At 43.6% G+C, this 25,822-nt stretch overlaps 1 protein-coding gene across 5 annotated transcripts in view; it reads left to right on the top strand.

The window, feature by feature from the left end:
- The window catches only part of AMPH (amphiphysin), a 1,183,179-nt gene that overhangs the window by 235,605 nt on the left and 921,752 nt on the right, over positions 1-25,822 (top strand). The gene's annotated exons all lie outside the window — the stretch shown is intronic.

Here is a 25,822-nt window from a genome sequence, read left to right as displayed (position 1 = left end):
CTATCACAATGTATGGCGGCAATATTTTATTTGGAAATAAAGGTGCATTTTTTCCTTTTTGCATCCATCACTATTTACAAGTTTTAAAATTAACAAAAAAAAAAAAAAGAAATATTTCATCTTTACACTGATATTTAAAAAGTTTAGACACTTAGGTAAATATTTACATGTTTTTTTTAATTGTAATTTTTTTTATTTATTTATTTGGGTATTTTTGGGAGGGTGGGGATGTAAACAGTAATTTTTTTCTGTAAATATGTGTTGATTTTAATTTTTTTTTACATTTGATTGTATTTTTACTTTTTGGCCGCAAGATGGCAGCCATAAGTTTGTTTACATGACGTCACTCTAAGCGTAACATATGCGCTTAGAGGGATGCATGGGGACGCTAGAGCCAGAAAAAGCAAAGCTTCCGCGAGAAGCTGTCGCTTTTTCTGCTGGGGAGAGGAATCAGTGATCGGGCACCATAGCCCGATTCACTGATTGCCTGGCTAACGAACCACGGGGCGGGAGTGCGCGTACGCGCACATGGCCTCCTGGACGTAGCTAGTACGTCCAGGAGGCGAAAGTAGGTAATGAATCAAGTTGATAGTCAGTCATCTGCATAAAATGAATTTTAATCTGTTCTAAGATAGAACATACAGAAAGAGTTCTACCAGTTGCTGACATATGTAATCATATGTAATGAAACAACTACTGCATTCACATTATTAGTTATCAAATGGTCATTGCTGACAATACTCGGTAGCATAAAAACATTGCATTTCACCAATAAGAACAAAGCTGAGTACACTAAAGCAAAGTAGAAGCCACCCAAAAAAGAATATTTAAAAACACTTTAAAAGGGAAGTAAATGTTGGTTTACCTCCAATCAAGACATGATGTCGTGTCTGAAAATCTTAGTTCACAAAAAACACATAAGTAAATAAAAAAACACATTCCCCGGAACACAGTCCACTTCCTCAGGTCAGTGACATCCCTAAGGGCCCATTTTCACTAGCCACCGCGCATGGCTGGGAGACGCGCGGCGCACTTCCGGGTCTGCGGGAACGCAGACGAATCCCAGAAGCTGTGCCATGCACGGCTATGGGATTCGCTGCCTCCCGCGCGAAAACTTTGGGCAATGCTGACTGAATTGCTAGGGCAAGTGATTCGGCAAGCGGCACCATTATTTCTTATGGCAGGGTTTCCCTGAGCGATTTGCCTGCGGGGAAACTCTGTGGATTCGGCCCGGTTTCTGCGCTAGTGGACACGGGCCCTAAAACAAATAGGACACTCAAGGCTCTCAGTTTTAGGTATATAAAAAAATGTGTACCAATAATATTAAATTCCATTTATTCAATTGACAGTCTATAAAAAAAGCACACAATAAATAGTCTCTAATGGACATATACTGTATAAAAATAATAAAGTTTTTGTCAATTCATTATAATGGGTCCAATCCAATACACTTTTTCTCCTTTCGTTTTCTCCTAGGTGATTTTTTTCACATTATAAATAAAATACCTTTTTAAGCCACCACCAGCAAGTAAAAAAATACTCAGAATAATTTTGACAGTACTATTTCACCTACTTTTTGGAGCGTTTCCAATTGCAGAATGCAAAAGCTACCATATTTTAAACAGAAGATGAACAAATATCTTCTAAGAGAAAACTTAGGAGAAAAAAGTGAATTGAATCAGGACCAATGTGTATGAACATCCACAATAACTCTGTATCCATATTAGATATAAATCTCAAATTGCTGTAGTAAGATTAAGATGTATGAACATCAATAGTAATTTTTTTCGCCACCAATTAGGCTTTCTGTGGCTAGTACGTTTTGCTAATTTTTTTTTTATTCTAAATGTGTTTTAACAGGAAAAATTTATTTATTTATTTATTGTATTTATAAAGCGCCAACATATTACGCAGCGCTGAAAAAATAAGAAAATAATGGAAAAAAAATCATTATTTCTCAGTTTTTGGCCATTATAGTTTTAAAATTTAACGTTTTCCTGTGGATAAAATGGACACATTTTATTTGCCCAGTTGTCCCGATTATTAAACTGTTTAAATTATGTCCCTATCACAATGTATGGCGACAATATATTATTTTGAAATATAGGTGTTATTTTTGTGTTTGTTTGTTTTTTTGTCCGGTCTATAATTACAAGCCCCTATGTAGTAAAGTAAAAGTAATTTTCCCTATAAGTAATTTTTCTAAAATATAGATTAAAAAAGCTAAGTCCCTAAGGCAACTATTTATGTATTTTTTGTAAACTGATTTTTTTTTGGGAATAAAGATAGGACCGCTGCAACCACCCACATACAGTCCAAAGGGAGTCAGGAATCCATGTAACTCAAGCAAAGCAAAGAAAGGAGATTCCGCTACACCAGTGGCTGGGTGAAAAACGTCTCCATTTTATTGTCACATTAGTGAATACAAAGATAAAAAAGCTCACGCATATCGGAGCTCATGGCTTCTTAATCATAGCTTAACATACTGCTACAGAGCACTGACTTAAATAGTCTAGTGTCACTCCACCCAGCAGGGGGGAGTGGACAACAGACTTAAAGTAACATGTACATATATCACAATATAAAATGGCAATGCCAATGTACAAAGTAATTTAAAATCAAGATACACTTGGAGTACAAAAACAGATGTCAGGTAATACAAATAGCACAAAAGAGAAGGAATCACCGATATAACATAAGTTAAAATGTCATTATTACAACCCATAGATCAGAGCAAATAGATAATAGCATCTACAAAACCGGCTATGACATAAACCATTGTTCAATGGAAAACATGTATGTATATAAATAAAATATGTATTTTATCAACCGGTGTCATAAGTTAGACTAATATCCATTCTGGAGTTTAATCCCCTAGGAATCCGTGTGCCCAGTCTCCAAATCCAGAAAGCCTCTCGCTTTCTCAAAAGTTTATACGTATCTTCCCCCCCCCCCGGCACAACGGCTAACCCTTTCACCCCCCTGGAAAACTAAGCCCTTCATGTCTCCCTGGTGTACATTCAAAAAGTGTTTGGACACGCTGGAGACCTAAGAGATATAGGCCTCATTCTTGAGCCATCTAGAGGGTCCATTATAATGCTCCGAGATACGTTGACATAGGGGGCGTGTGGTACATCCCACGTACTGCAATCTACAAATGGTGCAGCTGATGAGATAAACCACATAATTAGTATTACAGTTAATATATTGTTTAATTTGGAATTTTACATAATTCGAAGTGGAAACTATCTCAAGAGTCGGACCATGGACACGGCAGTACTTACAGGTATTGTAACCACACTTAAAGGAGCCTGTGTATGTTAGCCAAGTGGGGACCTTACTCTCAGAACTGGAGAAAAGACTTGGAGAAAGCTGAGACCCCAGGGTAGGGGCACGGCGCGCAGAAAAACTACACCCCTCCTCCAAAATTCTATGGAGTTTAGGATCTGAGTGCAGAATGGGCAAATATTTTTTAATGGTACTTACAATTTTGTTATATTCTAAACTATATGGGGTCGTAAAAGTGAGTCCCCCATTTCTATTGCCCAGTCTACCATCAGCACCCTTATGTAACAGCTCTGTAGGATTTCTATGTTCTACTTGCTCTCTGGCTTTTTTAATGACAGAGCTATCATAGCCCCTATCCTGGAGTCTTCTCTCCACCAAGTCTAGTTCCCTCTCCATCTCTATAGGCTCTGAACAATTCCTAGCTGTTCTCAACAACTCTCCATAGGGAATGGCCCTTAGAGCAGTGTTCTCCCCAGAATTTTTTTCCAGCCGGGTGGCATGAAATAGTAGCCGGGTGGCAGGAAAAAGTAGCCGGGTGGGGCGAGTTGAAAATGCAGGGCAACTGTGCCTACAGCATAGGAGGAGTTGAGGAGGTAAGCCGATGACAGCCGGGTGGTCACGAAATCCAGCCGGGTGGAGCACCCGGCTAAAAGAGCCTGGGGAGAACACTGTAGAGTGTGTCTAGGATGGCAGCTAGAGGCCAAAAGAAGAGAGTTTCCTGCACAGGCTTTGCGGTAAGTCCTGGTTATTATCTTATTTAAGATGCGTGAACCAGTCAAAGTCAAATCCAGATAATTAATTTCTGTAGAGTCACAACAAATCGTGAATGACAAATTTAAGTTGTTATCATTGCAATAGGACAAAAAGAGTGGCACCTGGTCTGGAGCCCCCCCCATGGTAACCCATGAATAGTGATTTTCCCAGCGCAGAGGTTCCAGGCTGTTAATTAGATGTGTCGTGTCACGTAAGTAGCCAGGTAATCTCTGAACAAGGGGCTGGAGACAGGCATTCACCCATTGGCCCAGACGTTCGCCCAAGGAGCCAATACCTGCAACAATTGGGCGGCCCCTTGGAGGAACGTCCGGTTTATGCACCTTTGGGAGGTGGTGGAATATAGGGATAACTGGTGCTTCCACCATAAGATAATCCCTCTCCCTTAGTGTGAACACTCCAAAGGACACCCCCATATTAAGTAATTGTTTAAGTTCAGCCTGGAAACGTGCGGTGGGATCACCACTCAGGACTTGATAGGTATGGATGTCATTTAATTGGCGTAAAGCCTCTGCTTTATATGAGTCGGCATCCAGGACAACCACGCCCCCCCCTTGTCAGCATTATGGATGACAATAGATTTATCGTTTTGGAGGGACCGTAGAGCCTCTCGTTCCTGCACAGAGAGATGACCTAGCCCTGGATACCTTCTGTATCCGCATGAGTTCACTTTCAATCAAATCCTGAAATGTGTCCACCACCCCCGTCCTAACCTGCACAGGATAAAAGGATGGATTGGAAACGGACACGCAGCCCAGATCCGCCCGGGGCGACTGGGCCGCTACTCTGTCTGGAACAAAGTTCCAGAGAGAGAGCAGTAGAGGCGCCCCTAAATGGAGGAACCTCCCCGTGGCGCCCGGGCGGAAAGAAACAGTGGGCCCCGCGGCCGGCCCCACAACTATCTCTGGAGAACCTGACTCTTCCTTCTCAAGAAAATGCTTTCTCACCATAAGATTGCGAACAAACTTGTTAACATCAAGCATGGTTTTAAAAACATTGATATGACAGGATGGAGAAAAAGATAGGCCCCTAGAAAGTAAAGAGAGCTGAACATCAGACAATGTAGTATTAGAAAGGTTAATGACATTGGAAATACCTAATCTCCTGTGCTTCCTACCCACCCTCCTTCTGCGTTTCCTTTTTTTGTTCCTGTATTTGCGGTGTTTTTTCTTTTGTTTTTGATAATATGGGGTCTGTGCTAAAGGGTTTTTTCCTGGTATCTGTCCTCGCTGGTCTCCCCCCACTTTCGGGGTGCCAGCAAAAACTGACTGTACCCTAGTTTCTACATCATCTGAACCTTCAGAAAGGGATCCTGAGCCCTCTGCTGAGCTAAAACGAACTCTTTTATTGGAATGATGGGGTCTGGGTTTACGTAAGATCGATCTAGGTGATCGATGCATAGTCTCCCACCTGCCCAACTCATATACAACTCCATTTTTGTAGTCTCCTGAATCTCGAAGAAACTTGATACGTTTAGTATTCATGATGATATTTTCTAATTTAGTAATATTTTCTTTCATTTTATTGTTAAGATCGTCAAACAGATCAAGAGAGGAATATTTCTGTAACTCCTCCTTGGTCCCCGCGATCTGAACCTTGATATCAGCAAGCTTTTTTTCCTAATAGGAGATTATCAACTTCATGAGTCGTATGGAACAATCAGACAAAACTTGGTTCCACTCGACCACAAATTGATCAGAGTATACTGTAGTAGGTACCATTTTGATACGGAGACCCCTCGGGATCATCCCCTCCGAGACGTAATGTTTCAGAGTGGTAATGTCCCACCACAACCGTACCTCCTTATCCCATAAACGCTCTAAACCTGTGAAAGAAGACTGCAGGCTAAGGGTGGGATCGGAGCTGAAGACACCAGGTTGTTCGGAAAAAAAACGAAATATATTTATTCATCCTATCTGGATTGAGCAACAGTTCTCCTATAATATCTAAGGTGTAATCTAAACTAGGTAAGTCTTGATCATGAGACACATCATTTACAGTTGCTGACTGCTGGATATCAGAGGCTATGGATGGAACAGACTCCTGTGTAGCTGACAGAATGATATCCTCCTGCCCCTGTGAGGCTGATAAAACAGTCTGAGTTTGTGACATCAATACAGAGTCATTATTTGTACTGATAGAAGTGGTGCTCATGCTATTTCTGTCCTTATCTTCATGTTTATTGACACCACTATCCTCTTGATTTGTTGTGATGGAAAATCCCTTAATCAGTTCTTGAACATGGGTGGCTCTAGATGTATCTTTTGGAATTGCTCCTGTTTGCACCCACCCCCGCATGCCACTTTGTGAAGATTTAGATGAAACAGCAGAGCTACTCACTTTTTTGGTGGGCTCAGGTAACCCAGAGTTCAAGTTGCTCCGCAAGCCATCGACAATGGCCGAAAATTATGCTCCATGTGAGGTAGCTGGGCGCTGTGTAGGCATAAATGCCTGGTCCAGGGAACGCCGCCGGGAAGTTCCAGTATACCGGCCAGGCTGTGTGGACAAAGACTCAGACCTTGGGGAATGCAACCCTGGCAAGCGGTGTGACGTCATTAGACTTCCGGTCTGAGGGACAGATGGAACGGAAGTAGAGTCGGCGTCTGGTGCAGTCTCCGGCGGCGGCCATTTTGTTGTAGACTGGCCAGATTTTCCCTGCAATGACGCAAAATTCTGCCGCTCAGCCATCCCCGCTCCTGGCACAGTGCGATTGCGCAGGGTGCGCGGCTCCATGCACCGGTCTCTCTGCTCACTTCCGCAGGCTCTATACCGGCAAACAGCTCCTCTCACTAGACTGGAAACCCGCAGTGAAGGCAAACCACAAGAAGGAGCAAAGGCTGTGTGACAGCGATGTAAGCACTGTATCACCTTGACACGTAGCAGACACTGGTGACTGTAGTTGATTATAATATCGGAGACACCCGATGTGATGGGAGCAGATCCTGTTGAGCAATGACAGCAATGGAACAAAGATAGGACCGCTGCAACCACCCACATACAGTCCAAAGGGAGTCAGGAATCCATGTAACTCAAACAAAGCAAAGAAGGGAGATTCCACTACACCAGTGGCTGGGTGAAAAACGTCTCCATTTTATTGTCACATTAGTGAATACAAAGATAAAAAAGCTCACGCGTATCGGAGCTCATGGCTCCTTAATCATAGCTTAACATACTGCTACAGAGCACTGACTTAAATAGTCTAGTGTCACTCCACCCAGCAGGGGGGAGTGGACAACAGACTTAAAATAATACAAATATTACAAAAGAGAAGGAATCACCGATATAACATAAGTTAAAATGTCATTATTACAACCTATAGATCACTTTTGTGCTATTTGTATTACGTGACATCTGTTTTTGTACTCCAAGTGTATCTTGATTTTAAATTACTTTGTACATTGGCATTGCCATTTTATATTGTGATATATGTACATGTTACTTTAAGTCTTTTGTCCACTCCCCCCTGCTGGGTGGAGTGACACTAGACTATTTAATGGACTTACGAGCTGAATTAAAAAAAAAAAGTTAATTACCTTAGAACACTATCAGACCTCAGGGCAGACGATCCATGGCTCCCTTGTGCTTTCCAGATGCACCTTTATCACAATCCACGTATCATTACATGCCCCGACCCAGCCCAGGGTCGCCTTATCTCTGGGCGATTACAATCGCCGCTTTAAAAATTCTCTGCCTGCGTATTTCAAATAGACGTGGCTACGCAGGATTACAGCCCTGCACGCAGCCCATCATCACTCCGTACACTGAGTAATACGTCATGTGGGCGTAACAACATGACCGCCCACATGGCAAGCCAGCCGCTCCCCCTCAGCACAGAATGCGAGCGCAGAGCGAGGGAGGACGTAACCTAGTGTCTGCATTTGTTTACAGACACTAGGTTACGTCCTCCCTCGCTCTGCGCTCGCATTTTGTGCTGAGGGGGCGCGGCTGGCTTGTCATGTGGGTGGTCATGTGGTGACGCCCACATGACGTATTACTCAGTGTAGGAGTGACGATGGGCTGCGTGCAGGGCTGTAATCCTGCGCAGCCACGTCTATTTGAAATACGCAGGCAGAGGATTTTTAAAGCGGCGATTGTTATCGCCCAGAGATAAGGTGACCCTGGGCTGGGTCGGGGCATGTACTGATAAGTGGATTGTGATAACGGTGCATCTGGAAAGTAAAAGGGATCCATGGATCGTCTGCCCTGAGGTCTGATAGTGCTCTAAGGTAATTAACTTTTTTTTTTAAATTCAGCTCGTAAGTCCTTTAACCCCCCTGGCGGTAAGCCCGAGCTGAGCTCGGGCTATGCCGCCCAGGGAGATATCTCAGCCCCTGGTGGGGCGATTTTCATCATGTAAAGTGTTGTGCGCGCAGCTAGCACTTTGCCAGCTGCGCGCACAGCTTGATGGCCGCCGCTCTGCGGCGATCGCCCGCACGCAGCGGCAGAAGAGGCCCCCCCCGCCAGAGCCCTGCGCTGCCCGGACCAATGAGTTCCGGGCAGCGCTATGGGCTGGATCGAGTGCGCCTGACGTCAGGACGTCGGCTGACATCCATGACGTCATGCCGATCGTCGCCATGGCGACAGGAGAAGCCAAACAGGGGAACGCGTTATATACGCTATAATCGTCAAACAGCAGAGGCGCCAAAAAGTGTAAAAGAATTCCTTTTAAAGGCGTTTAAAAGAAGGGAGGGATATGGGTGGATTCACCTCCCTTAAGTAAAAACCAGCCAATGAGCCGTAAACAGACAACAGTATAATTTATTGGGGATTCTCCAGGCAATGCAACGCGTTTCACGGGCAAAGCTCCCGCTTCATCAGGCAATCAAAACGGAGAAAAACATTAGCAGGTTATGTCCAGGTTTGAGCGCCTCTATATATATATATATAGAGGCGCTCAAACCTGGACATAACCTGCTAATGTTTTTCTCCGTTTTGATTGCCTGATGAAGCGGGAGCTTTGCCCGTGAAACGCGTTGCATTGCCTGGAGAATCCCCAATAAATTATACTGTTGTCTGTTTACGGCTCATTGGCTGGTTTTTACTTAAGGGAGGTGAATCCACCCATATCCCTCCCTTCTTTTAAACGCCTTTAAAAGGAATTCTTTTACACTTTTTGGCGCCTCTGCTGTTTGACGATTATATTGATTGAGTCCACCCTGGGTGGAGGGGTGTATCCCCATCTTTTTTCCCTGTCTACAGAGAGCGACATTTTAATACCTGAGTGGGGTCAGGTTATAATTCTCCCCACCTGCCGTTTCAGTGGTTGCCTGTGCGGTAACCCAATTTTGTGAGTATATTCATTATCGATTACCTTTTTCTCCTAATTTCCTGACATACTACACCATATCGGGCTCTCGATCTCTTTTGTGTGTTTTATCTAAGCTGCGTTATATACGCGTTCCCCTGTTTGCTATTGTTGCCGGCGGCGATCGGACTAGAGGGCCACATGCGCCCTCTAGTGGTGTTTCATGTAGCTACCACTCTGGTAGCTTTACATGAAACAAAAAAAAAAATAAAAAAAAAGTTTTTTCCATCATTTGAAAAAAAAAAATTAACCGCCAGGGAGGTTAAGTCAGTGCTCTGTAGCAGTATGTTAAGCTATGATTAAGGAGCCATGAGCTCCGATACGCGTGAGCTTTTTTATCTTTGTATTCACTAATGTGACAATAAAATGGAGACATTTTTTACCCAGCCACTGGTGTAGCGGAATCTCCCTTCTTTGATTTTTTTTTTTTTTTACAAGTATTTTTTCTTTGGGGAAGGGGGGCTTTGGAAGTGTAAGTTATTAATTTTATTAATATTGTATATGTATGTATGTGCCTGTATGTGTAATTCTACTTTTTGGCCACAAGATGGCGCTAGTGAACACTCTCGTTATAGGAAGTGGCTCCCTCGGGTTCCCTTTTGTCGGGCGTTTTGTCAACGATTGTACAAATCGTTATCACAAATATAAAATCAAAAATGTACAAGATACAGAGGCGCCAACAGAATAAAAGGTAATTAAATGAACTTAAAAAACCAACTGGTTAAACAGTGGAGGCAGCGGTGGTCTTACCCCCTCCAAACAGACACAGGCAAGGACTGCGATTCAGACAGTCAACAATTTATTCGGATCTCCAAAAAACAATGCAATGCGTTTCACGGGCCATACATCCCGCTTCCTCAGGCAAAATACAGTAGGAGTCACAGCATCTGTATTATATCAGCGAGGCGCCAAGCTCGCTGATATAATACAGATGCTGTGACTCCTACTGTATTTTGCCTGAGGAAGCGGGATGTATGGCCCGTGAAACGCGTTACATTGTTTTTTGGAGTTCCGAATAAATTGTTGACTGTCTGAATCACAGTCCTTGCCTGTGTCTGTTTGGAGGGGGTAAGACCACCGCTGCCTCCTCTGTTTAACCAGTTGGTTTTTTAAGTTCATTTAATTACCTTTTATTCTGTTGGCGCCTCTGTATCTTGTACACTACATTGAGTTCACCCTGGGTGAAGGGTTGTTACCCTATTTTCCTGTCTACAGAGAGCGACTTTTTATTCCTGAGTGGGGTCAGGATTGTTCTCCCCACCTGCCTATACAGTGGTTGCCTATTGGTAACCCTGGTTTGTAAGTATAATTTTAACTTCTCATTTATTTTGTTGTCCCCAAGACGAATTACACTATTGGGGCTCTTGGTGTCCCTCTGATTTATAAAATCAAAAATGTAAAGCTCCTGAAAGAATGGGAGGCACTTCAAATACAAACATACGCCCAACTGTTTGAGTTCGTTTTTCGTGGGTTTCTCACAGTACTGGTTTAACCACTTCCCAACCGCCGTATTGACAAATGGCGGCCGGGAAGTGCACCCCGCAAGGACCGCCGTATAGACAAATGGCGGCGGTCCTTGTAGGGGCATGGGCGGAGCGATCGCGTCATCCGTGACGCGATCCTCCGCCTCTGCCTGTCGCCGCTCACCCGCCGCAACATCCCGCCGGCCATACGGAAGCGCCGGCGGGATGTTAACACCGCGATCACCGCATACAAAGTGTATAATACACTTTGTAATGTTTACAAAGTGTATTATACAAGCTGCCTCCTGCCCTGGTGGTCCCAGTGTCCGAGGGACCACCAGGGCAGGCTGCAGCCACCCTAGTCTGCACCCAAGCACACTGATTTCCCCCCCCCGCCCCAGATCGCCCGCAGCACCCCTCAAGACCCCCCCTGCCCACCCCCCAGACCCCTGTTTGCACCCAATCACCCCCCTAATCACCCATCAATCACTCCCTGTCACTATCTGTCAACACTATTTTTTTTTCATCCCCCCCTCCCCCCTGCCCCCTCCTGATCACCCCCCCACCCCTCAGATTCTCCCCAGACCCCCCCCCCCTCCTGTGTACTGTATGCATCTATCCCCCTGATCACCTGTCAATCACCCATCAATCACCCATCAATCACCCCCTGTCACTGCCACCCATCAATCAGCCCCTAACCTGCCCCTTGCGGGCAATCTGATCACCCACCCACACCAATAGATCGCCCGCAGATCCGACGTCAGATCACCTCCCAAGTGCAGTGTTTACATCTATTCTCTACCCTAAACACCCACTAATTACCCATCAATCACCCATCATTCACCTCCTATCACCACCTGTCACTGTTACCCATCAGATTAGACCCTAATCTGCCCCTTGCGGGCACCCAATCACCCACCCACACGCTCAGATTGCCCTCAGACCCCCCCTTATCAATTCGCCAGCGCATTACTTACATCTGTTCTTCCCTGTAATAACCCACTGATCACCTGTCAATCACCTGTCAATCACCCATCAATCACCCCCTGTCACTGCCACCCATCAATCACCCCCTGTCACTGCCACCCATCAATCAGCCCCTAACCTGCCCCCTGCGGGCAATCTGATCACCCACCCACACCAATAGATCGCCCACAGATCCGACGTCCGATCACCTCCCAAGTGCAGTGTTTACATCTATTCTCTACCCTAAACACCCACTAATTACCCATCAATCACCCCCTATCACCACCTGTCACTGTTACCCATCAGATCAGACCCTAATCTGCCCCTTGCGGGCACCCAATCACCCGCCTACACGCTCAGATTGCCCTTAGACCCCCCCTTATCAATTCGCCAGTGCAATATTTACATCTGTTCTCCCCTGTAATAACCCACTGATTACCTGTCAATCAGCTGTCAATCACCTATCAATCACCCATCAATCACCCCCTGTCACTGCCACCCATCAATCACCCCCTGTCACTGCCACCAATCAATCAGCCCCTAACCTGCCCCTTGCGGGCAATCTGATCACCCACCCACACTAATAGATCGCCCGCAGATCCGACATCAGATCACCACCCAAGCGCAGTGTTTACATCTATTCTCTCCTCTAAACACCCACTAATTACCCATCAATCACCCCCTATCACCACCTGTCACTGTTACCCATCAGATCAGACCCTAATCTGCCCCTTGCGGGCACCCAATCACCCGCCTACACGCTCAGATTGCCCTCAGACCCCCCCTTATCAATTCGCCAGTGCAATATTTACATCTCTTCTTCCCTGTAATAACCCACTGATTACCTGTCAATCACCTATCAATCACCCATCAATCATCCCCTGTCACTGCCACCCATCAATCACCCCCTGTCACTGCCACCCATCAATCAGCCCCTAACCTGCCCCTAGCAGGCAATCTGATCACCCACCCACACCAATAGATCGCCCGCAGATCCGACGTCCGATCACCTCCCAAGTGCAGTGTTTACATCTCTTCTCTACCCTAAACACCAACTAATTACCCATCAATTACCCCCTGTCACTGCTACCTATCAGATTAGACACCTATCTGCCCCTAGGGCACTCAATCACCCGCCCACACCCTAAGAACGCCCTCAGACCCCAGCCCTGATCACCTCGCCAGTGCATTGCTTGCATCTATTCCCCCCTCTAATCACACCTTGAGACACCCATCAATCACCTCCTGTCACCCCCTAGCACACCTACCCATCAGATCAGGCCCTAATTTGCCCCGTGTGGGCTCCTGATCACTCGGCCAAACCCTCAGACCCCCTTCCGATCACCTCCCCAGTGCATTGATTGCGACAAAAAATAAAATCTTCTATGAACTCGCCATACACCTAACGGAATACCTTGGGGTGTCTTCTTTCTAAAATGGGGTCACTTGTGGGGTTCCTATACTGCCCTGGCATTTTAGGGGCCCTAAACCGTGAGGAGTAGTCTAGAAAACAAATGCCTCAAAATGACCTGTGAATAGGACGTTGGGCCCCTTAGCGCACCTAGGCTGCAAAAAAGTGTCACACATGTGGTACCGCCGTACTCAGGAGAAGTAGTATAATGTGTTTTGGGGTGTATTTTTACACATACCCATGCTGGGTGGGAGAAATCTCTCTGTAAATGGACAATTGTGTGTAAAAAAAAATCAAACAATTGTCATTTACAGAGAGATTTCTCCCACCCAGCATGGGTATGTGTAAAATTACACCCCAAAACACATTATACTACTTCTCCTGAGTACGGCGGTACCACATGTGTGGCACTTTTTTACACCCTAAGTACGCTAAGGGGCCCAAAGTCCAATGAGTACCTTTAGGATTTCACAGGTCGTTTTGCGACATTTGGTTTCAAGACTACTCCTCACGGTTTAGGGCCCCTAAAATGCCAGGGCAGTATAGGAACCCCACAAATGACCCCATTCTAGAAAGAAGACACCCAAACGTATTCAGTTAGGAGTATGGTGAGTTCATAGAAGATTTTATTTTTTGTCACAAGTTAGCGGAAAATGACACTTTGTGAAAAAAAACAATTAAAATCAATTTCCGCTAACTTGTGACAAAAAAATAAAAACTTCTATGAACTCACCATGCTCCTAATGGAATACCTTGGGGTGTCTTCTTTCTAAAATGAGGTCATTAGTGGGGTTCCTATACTGCCCTGGCATTTTAGGGGCCCTAAACCGTGAGGAGTAGTCTTGAAACAAAAATGACCTGTGAAATCATAAAGGTACTCATTGGACTTTGGGCCCCTTAGCGCAGTTAGGGTGCAAAAAAGTGCCACACATGTGGTATCGCCGTACTCGTGAGAAGTAGTATAATGTGTTTTGGGGTGTATTTTTACATATACCCATGCTGGGTGGGAGAAATACCTCTGTAAATGACAATCTTTTGATTTTTTTTACACACAATTGTCCATTTACAGAGTTATTTCTCCCACCCAGCATGGGTATGTGTAAAAATACACCCCAAAACACATTGTACTACTTCTCCCGAGGACGGTGATACCACATGTGTGGCACTTTTTTGCACCCTAACTGCGCTAAGGGGCCCAAAGTCCAATGAGTACCTTTAGGATTTCACAGGTCATTTTGAGAAATTTCGTTTCAAGACTACTCCTCACGGTTTAGGGCCCCTAAAATGCCAGGACAGTATAGGAACCCCACAAATGACTCCATTTTAGAAAGAAGACACCCCAAGGTATTCTGTTAGTAGTACGGTGAGTTCATAGAAGATTTTATTTTTTGTCACAAGTTAGCGGAAATTGATTTTTATTGTTTTTTTTCTCACAAAGTGTCATTTTTCACTAACTTGTGACAAAAAATAAAATCTTCTATGAACTCGCCATACACCTAACGGAATACCTTGGGGTGTCTTCTTTCTAAAATGGGGTCACTTGTGGGGTTCCTATACTGCCCTGGAATTTTAGGGGCCCTAAACCGTGAGGAGTAGTCTAGAAAACAAATGCCTCAAAATGACCTGTGAATAGGACGTTGGGCCCCTTAGCGCACCTAGGCTGCAAAAAAGTGTCACACATGTGGTACCGCCGTACTCAGGAGAAGTAGTATAATGTGTTTTGGGGTGTATTTTTACACATACCCATGCTGGGTGGGAGAAATCTCTCTGTAAATGGACAATTGTGTGTAAAAAAAAATCAAACAATTGACATTTACAGAGAGATTTCTCCCACCCAGCATGGGTATGTGTAAAATTACACCCCAAAACACATTATACTACTTCTCCTGAGTACGGCGGTACCACATGTGTGGCACTTTTTTACACCCTAAGTACACTAAGGGGCCCAAAGTCCAATGAGTACCTTTAGGATTTCACAGGTCGTTTTGCGACATTTGGTTTCAAGACTACTCCTCACGGTTTAGGGCCCCTAAAATGCCAGGGCAGTATAGGAACCCCACAAATGACCCCATTCTAGAAAGAAGACACCCAAACGTATTCCGTTAGGAGTATGGTGAGTTCAGAGAAGATTTTATTTTTTGTCACAAGTTAGCGGAAAATGACACTTTGTGAAAAAAAACAATTAAAATCAATTTCCGCTAACTTGTGACAAAAAAATAAAAACTTCTATGAACTCACCATACTCCTAACGGAATACCTTGGGGTGTCTTCTTTCTAAAACGAGGTCATTAGTGGGGTTCCTATACTGCCCTGGCATTTTAGGGGCCCTAAACCGTGAGGAGTAGTCTTGAAACAAAAATGACCTGTGAAATCCTAAAGGTACTCATTGGACTTTGGGCCCCTTAGCGCAGTTAGGGTGCAAAAAAGTGCCACACATGTGGTATCGCCGTACTCGGGAGAAGTAGTATAATGTGTTTTGGGGTGTATTTTTACACATACCCATGCTGGGTGGGAGAAATACCTCTGTAAATGACAATCTTTTGATTTTTTTTACACACAATTGTCCATTTACAGAGTTATTTCTCCCACCCAGCATGGGTATGTGTAAAAATACACCCCAAAACACATTGTACTACTTCTCCCGAGTACGGTGATACCACATGTGTGGCACTTTTTTGCACCCTAACTGCGCTAAGGGGCCCAAAGTCCAATGAGTACCTTTAGGATTTCACAGGTCATTTTGAGAAATTTCGTTTCAAGACTACTCCTCACGGTTTAGGGCCCCTAAAATGCCAGGACAGTATAGGAACCCCACAAATGACTCCATTTTAGAAAGAAGACACCCCAAGGTATTCTGTTAGTAGTACGGTGAGTTCATAGAAGATTTTATTTTTTGTCACAAGTTAGCGGAAATTGATTTTTATTGTTTTTTTTCTCACAAAGTGTCATTTTTCACTAACTTGTGACAAAAAATAAAATCTTCTATGAACTCGCCATACACCTAACGGAATACCTTGGGGTGTCTTCTTTCTAAAATGGGGTCACTTGTGGGGTTCCTATACTGCCCTGGAATTTTAGGGGCCCTAAACCGTGAGGAGTAGTCTAGAAAACAAATGCCTCAAAATGACCTGTGAATAGGACGTTGGGCCCCTTAGCACACCTAGGCTGCAAAAAAGTGTCACACATGTGGTACCGCCGTACTCAGGAGAAGTAGTATAATGTGTTTTGGGGTGTATTTTTACACATACCCATGCTGGGTGGGAGAAATCTCTCTGTAAATGGACAATTGTGTGTAAAAAAAAATCAAACAATTGACATTTACAGAGAGATTTCTCCCACCCAGCATGGGTATGTGTAAAATTACACCCCAAAACACATTATACTACTTCTCCTGAGTACGGCGGTACCACATGTGTGGCACTTTTTTACACCCTAAGTACACTAAGGGGCCCAAAGTCCAATGAGTACCTTTAGGATTTCACAGGTCGTTTTGCGACATTTGGTTTCAAGACTACTCCTCACGGTTTAGGGCCCCTAAAATGCCAGGGCAGTATAGGAACCCCACAAATGACCCCATTCTAGAAAGAAGACACCCAAACGTATTCCGTTAGGAGTATGGTGAGTTCATAGAAGATTTTATTTTTTGTCACAAGTTAGCGGAAAATGACACTTTGTGAAAAAAAACAATTAAAATCAATTTCCGCTAACTTGTGACAAAAAAATAAAAACTTCTATGAACTCACCATACTCCTAACGGAATACCTTGGGGTGTCTTCTTTCTAAAACGAGGTCATTAGTGGGGTTCCTATACTGCCCTGGCATTTTAGGGGCCCTAAACCGTGAGGAGTAGTCTTGAAACAAAAATGACCTGTGAAATCCTAAAGGTACTCATTGGACTTTGGGCCCCTTAGCGCAGTTAGGGTGCAAAAAAGTGCCACACATGTGGTATCGCCGTACTCGGGAGAAGTAGTATAATGTGTTTTGGGGTGTATTTTTACACATACCCATGCTGGGTGGGAGAAATACCTCTGTAAATGACAATCTTTTGATTTTTTTTACACACAATTGTCCATTTACAGAGTTATTTCTCCCACCCAGCATGGGTATGTGTAAAAATACACCCCAAAACACATTGTACTACTTCTCCCGAGTACGGCGATACCACATGTGTGGCACTTTTTTGCACTCTAACTGCGCTAAGGGGCCCAAAGTCCAATGAGTACCTTTAGGATTTCACAGGTCATTTTGAGAAATTTCGTTTCAAGACTACTCCTCACGGTTTAGGGCCCCTAAAATGCCAGGACAGTATAGGAACCCCACAAATGACTCCATTTTAGAAAGAAGACACCCCAAGGTATTCTGTTAGTAGTACGGTGAGTTCATAGAAGATTTTATTTTTTGTCACAAGTTAGCGGAAATTGATTTTTATTGGGTTTTTTTCACAAAGTGTCATTTTCCGCTAACTTGTGACAAAAAATAAAATCTTCTATGAACTCACCATACTCCTAACGGAATACCTTGGGGTGTCTTCCATCTAAAATGGGGTCATTTGTGGGGTTCCTGTACTGTCCTGGCATTTTAGGGGCCCTAAACCGTGAGGAGTAGTCTTGAAACGAAATTTCTCAAAATGACCTGTGAAATCCTAAAGATACTCATTGGACTTTGGGCCCCTTAGCGCAGTTAGGGTGCAAAAAAGTGCCACACATGTGGTATCGCCGTACTCAGGAGAAGTAGTATAATGTGTTTTGGGGTGTATTTTTACACATACCCATGCTGGGTGGGAGAAATCTCTCTGTAAATGGACAATTGTGTGTAAAAATAATCAAACAATTGTCATTTGCAGAGATATTTCTCCCACCCAGCATGGGTATGTGTAAAAATACACCCCAAAACACATTATACTACTTCTCCTGAGTACGGCAATACCACATGTGTGGCACTTTTTTGCAGCCTAACTGCGCTAAGGGGCCCAAAGTCCAATGAGCACCTTTAGGCTTTACAGGGGTGCTTACAATTTAGCACCCCCCAAAATGTCAGGACAGTAAACACACCCCACAAATGACCCCATTTTGGAAAGTAGACACTTCAAGGTATTCAGAGAGGAGCATAGTGAGTCCGTGGCAGGTTTCATTTTTTTTTGTCGCAAGTTAGAAGAAATGGAAACTTTTTTTTTTTTGTCACAAAGTGTCATTTTCCGCTTACTTGTGACAAAAAATAATATCTTCTATGAACTCACTATGCCTCTCAGTGAATACTTTGGGATGTCTTCTTTCCAAAATGGGGTCATTTGGGGGGTATTTATACTATCCTGGAATTCTAGCCCCTCATGAAACATGACAGGTGGTCAGAAAAGGCAGAGATGCTGGAAAATGGGAAAATTCACTTTTTGCACCATAGTTTGTAAACGCTATAACTTTTACCCAAACCAATAAATATAGGCTGAATGGGTTTTTTTTTAATCAAAAACATGTTTGTCCACATTTTTCGCACTGCATGTATACAGAAATTTTACTTTATTTGAAAAATGTCAGCACAGAAAGTTAAAAAAATCATTTTTTTGCCAAAATTCATGTCTTTTTTGATGAATATAATAAAAAGTAAAAATCGCATCAGCAATCAAATAGCACCAAAAGAAAGCTTTATTAGTGAGAAGAAAAGGAGCCAAAATTCATTTAGGTGGTAGGTTGTATGAGCGAGCAATAAACCGTGAAAGCTGCTGTGGTCTGAATGGAAAAAAAGTGTCCGGTCCTTAAGGGGTAGAAAGCCCTAGGTCCTCAAGTGGTTAAACATGCAAACGTAAACCAATTTGTAAAAATATAAATTTGATATCAAATAAATATTACAATATCTCAAAACAATATAGAATTGCACTTTTGATTCAAAACAAAAACTCGTAAGGTTATTCTTATAATGAGCTGGATAATATAACTTCAGTGAAACAATCAAAGTGTTATCATATGCATTTACCAAAAACACATAAGACTAAACCATTCAGCAGTTAATTCAACTACAGTGCATAGCTATGGCTCATCAAATATGGCCACCGGGCGTGTCAATCAATCAATTTACCACAGGATTTATGGAGACAAGGTGGCTGAATCAAAATAGTCTATTTATCCAAAAACAAAATGGTGAATACTAAAAACAAGATGGCGTCTATCAACAACAAAATGGCGCTATCAAAAGCAAAATGGCGTTATCCCAGCTATCCCATTTAACTATGATAAATTTATGATTACTCAGTGGATATAACGACTGGGTGTTGTCCCACAATTGAAATCAATATGCAATTACTTAAATGACAGGAATTTTACCTCTGTCTATGATAACATATGTTCAAGATAAATTGGGACTAATCCGAGCTATTTTAGCAACAATAAATTAGCAGAAACTGAATTAGGCGTGGTCCTGTTTGTGACACAGCAAAATATCAAAATATAAAGGGCTTATAGGAGGAAGCTTTAAGTATAGCTTTTATCAAAAACAAGTTATGGAATTCACAGCGAGCGATCACAGAACTATTGATTGTGTTTATCTAAAGAAAAATATACCCACTGTGAATAGGTTTTCTGTTCAAATTTTTTATTGAAAGTTTTCAAGATAGAGATACAACACCAGTATGGGATCAATATTCACCCAGAACTGGACAGCATGACAGTAACCATGTTAGCATAACATTTTCACAAAAGCAGAAGGTGGCATGCCGCACAGTGTCAGTTTACGAAATAGGGAGGCTAATCGCCACCCCTTTATTCAACCAACCAGGGATTCCGACCCAGAATGGCCGAGTTCCCCTCAATCTTGTGAACTCAGTCCCATATCTGACCCATACCCCCTCCCCTAAAAGCCCTCTCACCCATTACCCACCCCCCAACCCCAAGAAAAGAAGAAAGAAAAAGGGGGTAGAGAAGAAGAGGAAAAAGAGGAAGAAAGGAGGGAGAAAAGAAAAAGATGAGAAGAAAGAGGGAAAAAGGGAGGGAAGACTCGGGCACTAGAACCACAACCGTACGCTCTTAGACACCAGTGGACCCCCTAACATAAGCGGTATTAACTCCTACCTGTTATGGTCAAATAATCCTTCCAGGGCTGCCAGATCTTATCAATCTTAGGTGACCTATCCAGGAGTATCCCTGCTAGCCTCTCCTGTACCATGAAGTTATTTATCCTATTTTTCACTTCCTCAAAGGGGACCAATTGCTGTCTCCAGACTCTGGCTATTGTCTGTTTGGCCGCGACAAAAATAAAGTGACACAATGCCCTTTGGTGCTTTGAAAGGGAATCTACTTTGAAATGTAATAAGGCCGACCAAGGGTCTTTTTGAAGAGCGATATGAAAGACTGCTTGTATCAGTTTGTAAACTTTAGTCCAGAAGCGGGATAGCATGGGACACTTCCAGAAGGTATATAATAGGTCACGTTTTGCCTTACAACCCCTAAAACAAGAGCCAGGCCCACCTAAATGTACCAGTCTAGCTGGCACCCAGTACCATCTCATCAGGATCTTTATACAGGATTCTATAAGATTTAAATTAATTGAGATATGATTAATAGTGTCCCAGACCGATCTCCACTTTTCTATTTCCTTGGAACCCCTCAGGTCATGTTCCCAACCGCTCACATAAGCGTGAGAAAAGTTAGCCGATGGGCTATTTAGAACGGAATATATGGAGCTGATGAGACCACGACCCCCCGGGTTCTGAACACAAGCCCGTTCGAAGCAGGATAAGGAAAAGCTTTTATCCTGGTGGGGCGCTAAGAGGGATCCTATCCAGTGTTTCAAATGGTGATACCTAAAAAGTTCTGAGTTTGGGATCTGATATTTTTCTTGGAGGTCAGACCAGGGGATCACTTTAGAGTTCCTGACCAGGTCTTGGACCAAATATATCTTTTTAGAGAGCCACCAGCGTAATGCAGTAGGATTTTCATATGCCGGGGCAAAAAGTGGGTTCTCTAAAATAGGCAGTAAAGGTAGAGTGGGAGACAGGAGACCCTGAGAATATTTGAAGGAGTCCCACACAGCGAGACAATGTTTATATATTTTACCCAATAGAGGGGGCCTTAGTTTAGGGGGCAGCCAAATAGAACATTGGACCGATTGGGGGGCAGCAGCCACAATTTCAAAGAGGGACCAAAGTGGCATCTCAGGACCTCTATAGAGGCCTACCAAGGGTGCAATTTGAGCTGCCTGGTAATATTTCGTGATATTAGGAAAACCCAGTCCCCCTGGCTTTTGTGTATGTACAGAGTGGTTTTGGCAAGCCTAGGCTTAGAAGATCCCCAAACAAAGTTCACGAGTTTAGTTTGCAGTAAACGTAAGAAATGTGGGGGGACCCTGACTGGAAGAAGACAAAATAAATATAAAATTTTTGGTAGGAGAGTCATTTTAGTGGAATGGACCCTTCCTAACCAAGACAGCTGAAGGGTAGACCATTGAGAAATTAAGGAGGAAATCTGTTTAGATAGGAGGTAATAGTTGGCTTGGAATAGAGAATCATAGCTGAGAGTGATACGGATCCCTAAATAATCTAAATATGTCGTTGTGATTTTGAAGGGAGAGTCTTTGGTTAGTGAGGACCAATTGCTGTCATCCATTGAAATATTCATGAGGACAGACTTATGTGGATTAATGGACAGACCCGAGACCTGTGAGAATCTTTTTAATATGGTCAGTAAGTGCTGAATAGAGGACTGAGGTTCAGTAATAAATAGCAACATATCATCTGCAAATAGGTTGATTACATGATGAGTACTTGCTATTTCCAGGTCTTTGACCTCGCCTGCATCTCTGATTACCTGGGCCAAAGGCTCTATGGCCAGAACAAACAGAATCGGGGAAAGGGGGCAACCCTGGCGGGTCCCTCTTGTGATACGAAAGGTGTCTGAGGAGTAACCAGCATATTTTACCCGGGCCAAAGGGGAGGAATACAATGATTGAATCCAATTTAAGAAAGTAGAGTCGAAGCCCCGGTGACGAAGAACAAAATATAAATATTCCCACGAGAGGGAATCAAATGCCTTATATATATATCAAGGCTGAGGCATACCCCAGGGATCTTCCTAGCTCTGAGACAATCAAAAATTTGGATTGCACGAAATACTGCATCTGTGGCCTGTCGGCCTGGGACAAAGCCTACCTGATCCTTATTTATCATGCTTGCTAGTAAGGGGTTAAGCCTAGTAGCTAATATTTTGCTAAGCAGTTTCTAGTCGACGTTTAGAAGAGATATGGGCCTAAAGTTATTTATATTTATAGGATCTGAGTCGGATTTAGGCAACATGACAATATCTGCTTGTAAAGAGGAATGATTAGGGATTGAACCTCTTCTATATTCATTTAAAACTTGTTTAAGGAGAGGGGCCACCACAGGGGCAATTTTTTTATAAAATAAGGGGGAGAACCCGTCTGGGCCTGGGGCTTTAGAGAATTTTAAAGTTTTAATTGCATTGAGGACTTCTTCTGTGTGAATTTCCCTGGACAGATTCTCAATTACATCCTGGGTAAGGCGTGGGAGTTGAATGGAAGAAAAAAAGGACTCCAGGCCGGAGGGGTCTGGATTCCTTTGTGAGGTATACAGATTTTGGAGGAATTCCTGAAAGTGGGAGACTATCTTGTGTGGGTCAGCTGTGGGCGGGTGGTTTGGGCTACGAACTCTAGAAGTAGGTGGTTTGTATCTCCTATTTTTTAGTCTGTTAGCTAAAAGGGTGTGTGGTTTGTTGGCCCAACGGTAATATTTGTTTTTTTGCCATCTAAGTTGCTTTTCTATCGCCTCACTAAGTAGGGAGTCAAGTTGGATGCGGAGCTTATCCCTTTCAATTTTGAGGGTTGTAGTCTGTGAGGCTTTCCATTTACGTTCAACCTCTTCTAGCTGAGCCGTTAAATCTATTATGGCCTGGGTTTTCAATTTTTTAAGATTAGATGCCACAGTGATAATTCCGCCCCTAACTGTAACCTTCAGGGCCTCCCAAAGAGTGATGGCTGAACTAACTGAACCCTCATTAAGATCCAGGTAATCAGAGATGCAGGATTGAATCCTGGAGAGACAATCAGGGTGTGATAAAGGTGAGTAATTCAGACGCCACTTGAACGTACGGCCTCTCGGGACCAGTGAAGAAATTTGTATCTGCACAGGGTCGTGATCTGACCATGGGACTGTAAGTATTTTAGCTGACATAACATTAGCTATGACCGAGGAATTAAAAAAAAAATGGTCAATTCTGTAAAAGCTTCCATGGGGATTTGAATAAAAAGTGAAATCCTTAGTTGTGGGATTGAGCTCTCACCAGACGTCAAGCAAACTCCTACTGGAAAATAACTGCCCGACCGTCTGTGAAATAGAGGTGGAAAAAGATTGGGAAGCTGTGGCAGAATTGGACCCCGGGGCTTTATCCAGATCAACATTTAATGTTACATTAGTATCCCCACACAGAATGAGAAACCCCTCTGCGTGGTGATCAATAACCTGTAAAAGGTGAGATAGAAAGCGGTCTTGGAACCGATTAGGAGCATAATATGATACAATAGTTACTTTACTGTCAAAGAGGGTTCCTTTCAGCAATACGTATCTCCCCGTTGGGTTAAGTAAAGAGAAGTCACATTTAAAGGGGAGGTTACGCCTGAAAGCAATCGTAACCCCACGTACCTTGTCAGGTGCACAGGAATGATAAGCTAAAGGGAAGTGTCGGTTGAGAAAGGCTGGGAGACTAGATTTAGAAAACCTAGTCTCCTGGAGACACACAATATCTGCATGACAAGCTTTATAATAGTGGAAGGCCTTACCTCTTTTCTGTGGGGAGTTGAAGCCCTGTACATTATGTGTAATAATTTTCAAAGGAAGACTATCCATGTTCATGTTTGATTTTGACGCTATTAGTGCAGAGTAGGGAGTAAAACAGATCCAAAGAAGGCAATGGATGCCAACTCTTGGCCATATAATGATGAGCCGAGGGTGCAGTCCCGTGCCGTGAGTCTTGGGGAAAAGAAAGTAAGAGGGATAGCAAAGCACAGAAGTAGGGGAAAAGAAGGGAGAGAAAAAGTAAAGAGAGAGAAAAGATAAAGAGACCTAGAGCCTCTGAGCCCTTCAGGAAAATGAAGGGACAGAGGAAAACCAAAATCACCTTCGGGCTTTCCAGCTCGGTGGAAAAACACACCAAGTCCAGGCCATTGAGTAGGCGTAACCAAATTCTGGCGCCTACCCGGGGAAGAGGCCCTCCCCGGCTGCATGGATTATAAACATATTAAATGCAGTTTAGAGACATCACATCAACCGTGACAAAACAGAAACTTAGTGTGTGGGTCACTCCCGTACCCCCCCCCCCCCCCCCCTCCACACTCTAGGATTGTCATCAACCAGGAAAACATAAAAAATAAAAGGAAAGAAAAGGGAATAAAGCACAAAAAGTAAAAATCATAAGTATCTGAAGCAGTCAGCCAAAAGCCTTAAGTTGGTTTATATAAAACAGTAGCAAAGAAAATAAATTTAAAATAAATTGAGCAATCTCGGCTAAAGAAAACAGACCAGCAAGGCCTAGCCATGAAGGAGTAGCTGAATTGGAAAAAATGAGGCTTTTGACTGAAGTTTCAGCCCTATAGAAAATAGACATAGGCATCTTTAAAATTCCCAAGCATCAAATGTACTAGTAAGAAAAAATATATCCCCTATCTGAAAGCAAGCATTTTTAAGAAATAAATTGCCGAAACTGCTAAATTACGCTTTTAACTAGTGTGGAAACAAAGGAGTGAGCTGTTTCAAGTGGGCCACACGTCAAAGCTAATGGCGTAGTGAATACGATAAATGCCTATCGCTGTAGAGACAGAGAACAAAAGGCTTAATTCAAGGTAAAAAGAAACTCAGCAACCGGCCCTATACTTTGGGCCTGTAGAGATTAACCAGAGTTAGCCTGGGTCTGAAGCTATCGAAGGTAGCGACTTTTTCTTGTCCCGATTTCTTGAACGTTGGGATCTGGCTGTTTCCCATAGCGGTTGTGATCGCACGGATCTTTGGCTCCCCTGGCTTCGTACAGGGGACAAAGTTGGAAGAGAAAGTTTAAGCCGTTCCAGTTTCTTTAGGGCCTCTTCGGGCGTTGTTGCAGTATGAGAGGTAGTATCGTGTGTAAAAATCAGTTTGAAGGGGAAACCCCACTTGTATTTTATATTGTGGGATTGCAGGATTTTGATGGCGGGCTTCATCTCTCTGCGGCGCTGTATTGTAGCCGGTGCAAGATCAGCAAATATTTGTTATGAGTGCCCTTGGAATTCCAGCTTTTCCTTAACTCTGGCAGCCTGGTAGAGGGTCTCCTTCGTTTTATAAAAAGTAAACTTAATAACAATGTCTCTGGGTGAACCGTCAGGTCTCAGAGGCCCAGCGCCCTATGGATCCTATCAAACTCCAGCCTTTCGATAGGGATGGTATGATCAAGTTCTTGGAACAGGGCTGTGACTGTGGAAGTAAGGTCATTAATGCTTTCTGGGAGACCTCGAACTCGTAAGTTACCTCTACGGGCGCGGTTTTCGAAGTCCTCCATGCGAGAATGGGTTGCTTGGAGGTCCGATTGCACGACTCCTATATCTTTCTCATGTTCGTCAAGCACTATGTCCGCATTGTCCATCCGCCTCTCTAAT

This window comes from Hyperolius riggenbachi, chromosome 5 (assembly GCF_040937935.1).
Source record: "Hyperolius riggenbachi isolate aHypRig1 chromosome 5, aHypRig1.pri, whole genome shotgun sequence".
Taxonomy (NCBI): Eukaryota; Metazoa; Chordata; class Amphibia; order Anura; family Hyperoliidae; genus Hyperolius; species Hyperolius riggenbachi.
This window is presented reverse-complemented; position numbering and strand designations above follow the sequence as displayed.